Source organism: Seriola lalandi, unplaced genomic scaffold (genome assembly GCF_002814215.2).
Source record: "Seriola lalandi dorsalis isolate HSWRI2012SDOR001 ecotype SW California unplaced genomic scaffold, Sedor1 jcf7180002054689, whole genome shotgun sequence".
Classification (NCBI taxonomy): domain Eukaryota; kingdom Metazoa; phylum Chordata; class Actinopteri; order Carangiformes; family Carangidae; genus Seriola; species Seriola lalandi.
In genome coordinates, this window is record NW_019525242.1 from 3200322 (window position 1) to 3210704 (window position 10383).

Below are 10383 nucleotides of genomic sequence, written 5' to 3' on the forward strand. Positions count from 1 at the left end.
TTGAGCAATATATAGAAACTAAAATATAATAATTCTTTGTATCGAAGCCAGACGGCCCTAGCAACAGTTCCACGGATGCACCCCCCTAAACGTCAGTATATAAGGAGAGGTTTTCCCTTCGTCTGCGGGTGATTTTTTTAATGTAAGACGTCTGCTTGAGTTGTTTTAATCTGAAGTGCCTGTGAGGGGCTGGACTGAACTGTTACCGGGATAGATCAGAGTTTGTTTGTATACATGCTTTGTTGCAAATAATCTTGCATTGAGTGAAACTCTCAGAATCTCAGAGTGTGAAATGAGTCCTTGTCTATGGTTGATTTTAATTCACCTGTTTAGAGGGATTCTGTGCTACCTCAAACAGTCAGATTGGGGACCAGATTTAGCTTCAGTTGTAAGAGGTGCAGCTTTAAAACCTGAAGTTTACTGAGGTCCCAAGAAAAACTACGACACAGGTCATGAGACAATTTACATGACAGACATGCAATAGGAGGAAGAGGTCATAGCTCACTAACAATGTTCTTATCTCTTATCTATCTGAGGGTGCATGCCCCGACACTGTGAAATTTTCATTCCACGAGATGTCATTGAATCTCTGATCAAACTGTGGCATCCTTGAATATTGTATTTTCAGGAAGGGATTGGATCAGACTATTAAACTTAGAAAACTTAGAAATAAACTTGTGTATGTATGTTTATTAAGATATGGTGGATGTAGATGGAGGGAGTGAATGTTTTGTATGTGAGAATGTCTTCATTCTTTTCAGTTATTTTCTCAATTATTTTCTTGCACTCATTCCACACAGTCAGACAAACGTGGATAGACAGACCAAACCTTGTGCAATAACATTCAAATTAGAGTCTTCCATTTTCTTTCTCAGCCAGTCCATCCAACATCATTATTTAACAAAAGTAACAACTCTGACAGCTTGAGGAAAAGTCCACAAGATGATAAACCGCACACCATCAATTTTCATCCCCACCTGGAATAATAATACATTTTTTCAATAAATAAAACCCCACTTGGATTAAAAAAAAGGAATTGAATATCTGACAGTTAAAATTTCCTTTCAAACAAAGATCAACCCAAAAATCTGTCATTTTGATCTCCCTGCATTAGTTTCAGATATTCTCAACATCACCTCTCTAATAAAATTGCTCTCCAAAAGATAAAAATTGAAATCCAGAAATGACACTACAACGTCTGTACCATCAGTGAATTGGCAACAATTGGCAATATATGCACCCAAATCTGCAGGGAATATCTTCTCAGTGACCGACATCACTAAAAGGCAGCTCCTCCACTACACATTAATTTTCAGAGTGCACCTCAGTGGGACTGGCACACACCTGCTCTAACTGAATACAAAACACTCCTGAAAACCTACTCCCACGCTTCCTGGCACAGCGCTCCTATCCAACCTTTGTGGTGTGAAATCACTCACTTTTCAACTCTCCTCCTGGGTCTCTGCTTTCCGCTGCCCTCCTCCCTCTCCCCCCCTCCTGCAGCCTATTAGGAGAGACACATCAACAGTAAGATAGATCTTCCTCCACTGCCTCCGAGGTGCATCCTCTTCCTCAACTCTGGGATCGGAGATTGAAGCTTTGCAAATTCTATCTGCACAAGACTCAGCTGACCTCCTCCTGTTAGTATTGCCATGATTATTATTGTTATGTTCTATATTTCCTATTTATTTTTTCTTTAGCCTTTTCTTTTATATTACATTTTTTTCCTTTTCTATTTATCTTTCCTTGTGTGTTGTAACGTATTAGTCCTCCCCCACACATACATAAACATCTACACATACACCAACCACACACAACTCCTCAGATAAGACTCCACAATTTATCTTGCTTTCATTGCTGCTTGCTTTCACATCAGAGGAATCAGAGACCAACTGAAACATGTGTTTGTTTAAAATCTCTGGGACAAGCCCTGTCCTCAAAGACACACACAGATGTCCCGGTCTGTCCCATCGCCAGACTTCAAATTCAGACATCAAACGAGACAGCATCATTCCTTATAGACCCCCAAAAGACTTCAGCCCAACAGGAAGCCACAGTTACGTAGTTGTAGTACTGTACTTCCTTAAATGTCCTAAAATGGACAGCGTACTGTTGCCAGTATCTGGTTGTAATTCCACCTTAAAGTTTCCTGTAATGCATACATTAGGGCAGACAGAAATTGACAGTCATATTACAAAAAAATATACAGGTCCAACCATTTTCCCAGCTTGTATCAAATCTGCAAAATTTCCACAAAACCTGGAAAAAAAATGTATTTAAAATTCCATATAAAAACAACAAAATTCAGAACCACTTCTCTGTCATGACCCCCTCTGTTTTCTTGGTTATGTTTTCCTTATTTCATTCCTTATTTCATTGCTTCCTGTTTTATTTTGTGTTACTTACCTCTCCTCTTGTTCCAGGTCCTTCACTTCCTGCCCCTGTGTGTCTCCCACCGGTGTGATCCTCTGCCCCGCCCTGATTAGTTTCACCTGTGTCTTATTAGCTGCCCCTCCCAGAGACTTTTTAAAGTCTTGAAAAAGACTACTCCTTTTGAATCCTGTGCCAGTCTCTGAGTCATGCATTTGAGTTTTTCTCTCTTTGGTGTTTCAGTTTCATTTTCCAAGCCAAAGGAACTGATTTGGGCACCTGACACACTTTTAAGGCCCACTATGTTCAAGATTACACAATAAACTGCTGTGAAAGGCCTCATGGACCAGCCTCAAATGTGTAAAGCTTCTGCAATTAGAAGTTCCATTTACTTTGCCTTCAGGCTTGTTATTTCTCTGATGTCAATCCTTTTACTTGCTGCTAAAAAATTAAATGATAATGAAACACCATCTAAGGCGTCCAGACAATCCAGCTTTGCTCGCATTTGTAGTGAATCCAAGGAACACTCAGCAAGATCAACAAGATCATTTGTATTCATTCCAGGTTTTTTGATCGTCTGTTGTTACACCTGAATATAAGATCTCTAACTGTTGTACTGTTATGTGCCAACAGGTCCACAGGGAATAGTTTTCTCATCACTTGTCTGCCTGTGTCTCTGCAAGAGGTAGCCTTGTGTCAGAGACATTTTATTGCATGGAAAATATGTTTTCAAGGGCAGCATTTCTATATTCTCTAATATGACCACAGACAATAACGGTTAGAAATTAAATGAAATGAGTACATGTTTAGGTTGCTGTGGGTTGAAAAAAGTATTTTTTAAATAACATAAAATGGTTATTTCCTTCTTCATTTGTTACCTACCAAGGTTTGCAGCAAATCATGATGTACCAACTGAACAAAGAGGGCTTCGCTACAATGTGGTGTTTTAAGACAGTTGATGTCACAATTCACAAATATTAGATTTGGCCTGTAATATTAATAAAAAATAGATTAAATTCTGCTTTTAAATCAATAAAGATAAATCCAAAAGATATTTTTTTCCTCATGTGTAGCGTACATACGTGGCATGGCATCAGTCACAAGCTATTAAGGAAGTTCATTATAAGGACATGCAGAGTTACAGACCCACAATTGACACTTTGCGACTCTTCCCACCATCAAACTATCAAATTGATAGGAAACAGAGACAAAGGACCCCTCTTCCACAAACAGACCATGCTTTTAGCATGTCCGAACGACACAGAACCAGACCAAAGGTCAAAGGGTCAGCTCCAGAGGATCAACCAATGGACAACAGACAACTGGAGAATATAGGCAAAATCTCCAGTTTGTAACATTAAGACTTTGTCTAATGATATTTGATTGTTTCTTGTATAGGACAAGTAACAACAAAAGGACTGATTAACACTAAGGTGTGAATCCTGCTCTGTCTGTGCCATGCATGAACACACACACACACACACACACACACACACACCAACCTCTCTTCCTCTGTCCCTCTCTAGATAAGAATCATAAACTACAACCCACATTCCAATCCTGGGTAGTGACCAGCAGAACACTCTTCACAGACACAGATCTAAGGAAGAATGTAAAATTAAATATCTAGCTGTTCTGTAACTCATGAGATGTTCCTATGCAATAGTTTAATCCCAAACGTCTATCCCATAGAGGGTCTGAAACGTAACATGTAGATTTTAAGACAATGTCCTTCATGTGACCATACTGTCAGCATCCTTCACACAAAGTAACACACTACATGACATCCAGCATGTGCATATTATTATCATCACAGTCAAGGAACTGCTGTGTAATCCATATGTATAGACCATTAGCTTTGGGAAATGTTTATATTGTTGATTGACCAATTAACCACTTGTATCATAATTAATTCCTGGTTTGAAGGATGTAATATGAAATCAACACTGCTATTACTCCTCTCTGCCATTATTAGTGCAAGTAGTTTTCTATGTTATTTCACTGAATGTTTTGTGGTCATGGTGGAAGAAGGATGTGCAAGTTTATAAGTAAACTCTAGATTTAAATTATTCCAAAGTTCAGTGGAAAATTACTCTCTTCTCCAAGTGGAAACACAGGAGAAGATTGGACGCCCCTGAAACATGCACACGCCCCCCAGGGGATAAAACAGTCGAGATCAATTCACACAGTCCGAAAATCAGTTCAGAAGACAACCAGAAGAGAAAGAAAAGTCAGAGAAACCCAGATGACAAGAAGATACGAGATGCGAGAAGCGAGAAACGATGCAGAAACTAGAAGCTGAGATCTTTGCTCAAAGTTCAGAGTCCCGGCTCAAAGCCCGGCTCTGTAGCCATGGTAACTCTTAGCTGTAAGCTGCTCGCCACAAACTCATGGCTCTTAGTCATTTTTGCACTTTTCATTTTAATTTTCTTTGCCACAAGCTACAAGTAACATGATTTTTGTCTACATGCGCGATCTTTTATTTTTATAAGCCAAGTCAAGACCAACTGAACCAAAGCAACAGAAGTGCCTCAGAGTAATTTTGTAACTTTTAATCATCATCAAGTTTTTCTTTTTGAAGATTTTGACAACTTTAGAGTCATCTGGTCAACGCCAGTCTCCTCTTAAGTTATCCAACCCAAGTGAAGACCATTAAAGTTTATTTCGCATCAACCCACAAGAGACACCAGCAGATAACATCTGCACGACCACCTGCAGAGAAGCCGATCAGAAATCAAGAGTGCCCGAGACAGAAAGTCTCCTGGCAAACTCCACCAGAGCTGAACCGCTGAGACACCGGCAGAATCCGTCATCGTGATAACGGGACACGGCCTCCAGGAGAATCCACCTCGATCCCGCGTCTCCAAGGTTACCACGGCAACCACAGCCACCTGGGTTCCAGCAGAGGGTCTTCGGCTACAGCGCAACTCACAGTAGGCCGGTCTTAACATCTGCTCATGACTGGGTTGATGTCGAAATATAGCAATATTTAATCATCAAACCTAATTCGTAGATGTAGTATCATTAGCTGTATAGCCATAGTGTATAGCCATAACATATCCTCTCCCACCATTGCCAACTCATCACACTGCTCATTTCATTATTATTTTCATCTTTATGATTATTACACCTTGCATTTACTCTGTAGATAGTAGTTTAGTTAAATAAACTCCTTTATTTACACCCAGTTGTTGTCCTGTTGTATTCTTTTGACGTAGAGACTGGAGATCCATTGAATCGAGAAGTCATGGCTTCCGATATGAGATTGAGAAATTTGGCAATGAAGTAATTCATTGTTGTCCTCCTACAGGACTGGTGCCCCATTTCAACGAGAGTAAATTCTAAAATATGGCGTTAACGCTACACATGAGAAAAGGGATGGCAGAGCATAAAATATAATGCAAAACAGAAGGTTGTTCTCACCAGTTTTAAACATCCTTTAAAGAATTATGGTAATTATGAAGTCATTGTTCCTTGAAGTAAAGCACAGTGAGGGATTAAAACAAATGAAAACAAACAAATATAACACAACGAACCACACACTGTTTTTTGTGCTGCGTCACATAAAATTGAACAAACATAAAATCAATGTGGAACAGGCACGCGAGGTTATGAACCTAACAAAAGCATTTAATGGTAATTGAACAGCAGTGAACTTTCCTTTTTATTCTCTTTATTGCTATCATCACCATCCTGACAAGCAGGGCCATTAAATCACTTACAGTATTACTGTCAACATCTACATCCTCTGTGCTATAATTATGCTATAATTTTCAGCTACATTTCATCTGCCTGCTTTTAGGATATTATGAGGTATACAATATGAGATATATATATATATATATATATATATATATACGTTCCATATGATATGAACCTCTCTTTACATACTTCTCCATTCAAGTATCACTTGATATCATATTGTCAGGCCTGGACTTTAAAGAGGACTCAGATGCAGAGTGACCAATTAAGCAGACTTTATTAAGCTTAGATTCCAACCTCGGCAGAGAGTGACAAATAAAACCAGCTATGGAACTTAAGCTATCTAGACAAGACGAAACCAATCAGGGAAAAAATCTAATAAACAAAAACCACTCCAAATGGAGGGACAAAACTGCAGAAACGAAAAGGAAAAAACCAACAAAAATTCACTCCAAAGGAGGCTACAAAAACTGCAATAAACTTGACAAAACAGATTACTCTATACTATGAAAATACAAACAAAAAATCACTTGCATGGAGGTAAGGAATAAATACAAACGGCAGAGACAAGGCAAGAACTGTGATAACTGGCAGACACATGAGGGCAATGGGAAACAGGTGGACACAATCAGGAATCATGGAAGACACTCCGACAAGTGACACATGAGGAAGGGCAAGTGACCTGAAACGAGAGGAGAGCTACTTTTCAAAATAAAACAGGAAATGACAAGACATGGAGACAGGACAAAACCCCAACTTGACCACACCGCGTGACACATATGCATCCATGACATTGGGTTATAGCTGAGCATTCATTCACTACTCTGTACTCAGCTGACTCTGTAGTGAGCGCTAAATTCAGATGTCAGACACTGAGGCCCCCAACCATGTACTCTATTCAGAAATAATGTTTATTTGCCATGAGCACTGCAATGTCCACTTCTATGCTGATGATACCATCTTATATTCCACTGGCCCCACCACAAACCAGGGCCCTCTCCTGGATGCAGTCTGATGACCTCCAAACTTAAAATAGACACAATGTTTGCATTTCACAGGAGTATGATCCTGTTGTGTTTTTTTCTTTATAAGCAGATCATTAGTTTAGCTTTTGAATTCATGCAAAAATCACATATTGACTTAATACGCAGTCCTGTGGATGCCCTGCTTTGCTTTTGCACCACAAACAAAGTGCAGCAAACTCCGCTTGAAACAGGACAGAGGCCTTTCTTTTTCAGCTAGTTGTGGTCTGGTAGTTTGGTTCGCATTAGAGTTTGAGAGAATCATCAACTCTCATCTCTCACTGTAAAAACTGCACTAAGACAACTGAACACTTTAGTGTAGCCAGCTGAATTTCCATGGACATAATACTGACAGTGGCTTGACTCAATGATTCCTGGTGAAGACCAGGAATTAGACTTCAGTAGGCTGTATCTAGCTTTGTATATAAAAATATGCACTAGAATACTGAATAAATACAACATATATTCCAGCCTTACCATCCCTAGAAGACATTGGTACTACATTACTGTGTTGTTTGGGTTTTAAATCATTTTGCATCATCAATGACAAGTGTACTGAGCCTCCTTAGGGTCAGCTGAGAAAAGAAAAAGATCCACGTGTAAATCTGCAATCTAGGTGTAGAAATCTATAAGCCTAAATATAATCTCTACACATGCCTCATTTTTTTCTCAGCTGAAGCTAAGGGGGGGTCTGTAAATAACACCCTCAAAAATTCCACGGAAGGAAAAAGTAGCATCCAGATTTTGCTGCCTCAGGTGCTTCTTCCCAGGCCTGCAGCTGCATCCCAATTAAACCCATTTTTAAACCGATTTTTGTTACATATAGATCAATTGTCACAATGGATACACTTTATATTCACGACAAAATTGATTAAGTAACAGAAAATGGAGAGTTTCTTTTGAAATGCTAACACTCCCCTGGCTCCAGCAGTAGCCACTTTTTTCTATTTAAATAGATATTCTGTGGTGTCAACACATGAAATACAATATACAATACAAGTACTGACAAAGCCTGATATATTTTATTCTTCTGCGACCCTTTTGTCCAATCATTCTGTTGGCCTGCTTCCTAAATATTACTATATCATTATCATACTGTATATAAGGGGTGCTAACTAACATCATATGCAAAAACTGACATTGACACAAACTGACACAACTGACTACATGTTAAGTAGAGCTGATGCAAAACCCTGACTGTGTTAAAAAGGGGAAATGTATGTAATGTAATTGAAAATTAAATCATTTCTCCAGAGTATGACATATTGCATTTGAAAAATATATTTGACCACCTCAGCTCAATCTTCTGTTGGTCCCAGATGCATCCAGGCTGTCTGTTGAACCCACCAGGTCACACAACTTCAAAATGAGTTTGCCTCATCTGTCTCGTCTCTAACACTGTCGCTCAACACCTCACATTCCTACCACATTCAGTCAATCCACACTCCTTTAAGGGCATTCAGACTGACATGATAACATCACTTGGAGGTAGGATTACAATGATGGTTATACATCTCTACATATGTAATCAGTAATCTTTGTGTTCATCTGAAAGCTTGTTGTTGTATGGACCACAAGTGAAGGCTGCAGTGATGCAGTGTTTTTACAGTGTTATTACTGGAATAATTGTTATTTTGAGAGCATGGGCAAGTTTTCTAGCCATGCAAGTGATGGCTTTAGTGATGTCAAATGTCTCAACATGAATTTGATGGATTGCTCCTCTCGAGATGAACGGTAATCACTTTGGTGATCCATTAACATATAGCCGCATCATTAAAATTGTCAAGTACTTTGGTTTACTTGCAGTGTTGAGGAAGCAACTTCAAAAGCTTAGCTTTGCAAGCTACCTATTACTTTACACTGGAAGAAGTTGAACTAAAGCAAAGCTACCCAGGTTGCAAAATGGCCTGCACTTGCCACATGCATGTTTTCTTGTGGCCCAGTCTGCCCAGTTATCAGATGTTACTTCCACAACTGGACCTGTTCTGGCAAACACATCGAAAATCTTGCAGCTATCAGCCTACACCAGAGGATAACAGCTGTAATCCCAGATGTGGAAGTATATGGTCCAGACTCAGGTCGAGGAACCAGGCATATGTTGGGCCAGAAGTTTGGTTTTGCTACTTAGAAAATGTAGTTCAAACTACTTTGTAAAAAAATTAGTGAAATGAAACTATAACAAAATATAACAGCCTACAAAAAAAGTCACATGCTTACCTACTTGTTCACAGGTTATAACATAAACCACAAAACTAAAATACCTCACTATTCATGAGAAAGTGTCAATGTCAGCTTTGGATTTTTTACACAATAACTTATTAAATCTGACCATGGTGATTCTTCCTCAGGCTGAGACTCAGGAGGTGTATTCATGATGACGCTGTCACTATGTGAGCACTTAGCAACACCTGACCTTGGTTTTTGCACATGTACTACGCAAACATTAATTGTGTGATGTTGGCTTCCTGATGAATGCATTGTCAAGTGAGGTTCAATTACAGTAGTGAAGCTAAATATTTGAAACACTATGCACATATTAATGTTGTTGAACTACCAGTAGGTTACAGCTGATTGAAGTTAAACTACTAGTTTAAATACATGTAATTCACTACTCTGTTCACATGCAAAGTTTTGCTTTGTATTTAGTGCTAATTAGAAAAAGTTACCATGCTAACAACTTCACACAAAATTCCAACAGGATGTATTTCCTGCCCTGGTCAGTGGGTGGATGCTTCCTGATTTTTTTTTTAAGTGGATCTTCATCTTATGCCCTTCTCCTGCATTTTATGAGCTTAGTATTAAATTCAGCATTTGTGTAAAAGACGAAAATGTTTCTGCCAGTCTGGTGGATGCCGATACATTAACACCAACATACAGTAATGGCCTCTTTGAGAACCAATAAGGCCATGGAAAAACACTATAAACCACACCATAAACTCTATAAAATAGGCTGTTATAATGTGCAAGTGAGTACTGTATCCTTGTTAATTGATCCTGTTGTGACTGATTTTATATAGTGTGTAATATATAGGGTAAAATAGCCTATGCCACTAGTATTTAACATCATCACCTCACATACACCAGTTTATCACAGACTACATCCTGTAATTTAACAAAGGTTTAAAGGTCCGTCCAGAATAATGAGTTAAAGTACCAGGAAACCCACCTCCCCCGTAATGTTAAGATGGTGTATGTTATTATTGTCATTCAGAGCACAATAGCATGTTTATTTTAGCCTGTAGCTCAAAGCAGCACTGTGCTGACACGCAACCTCACAGACCTGTTGCAT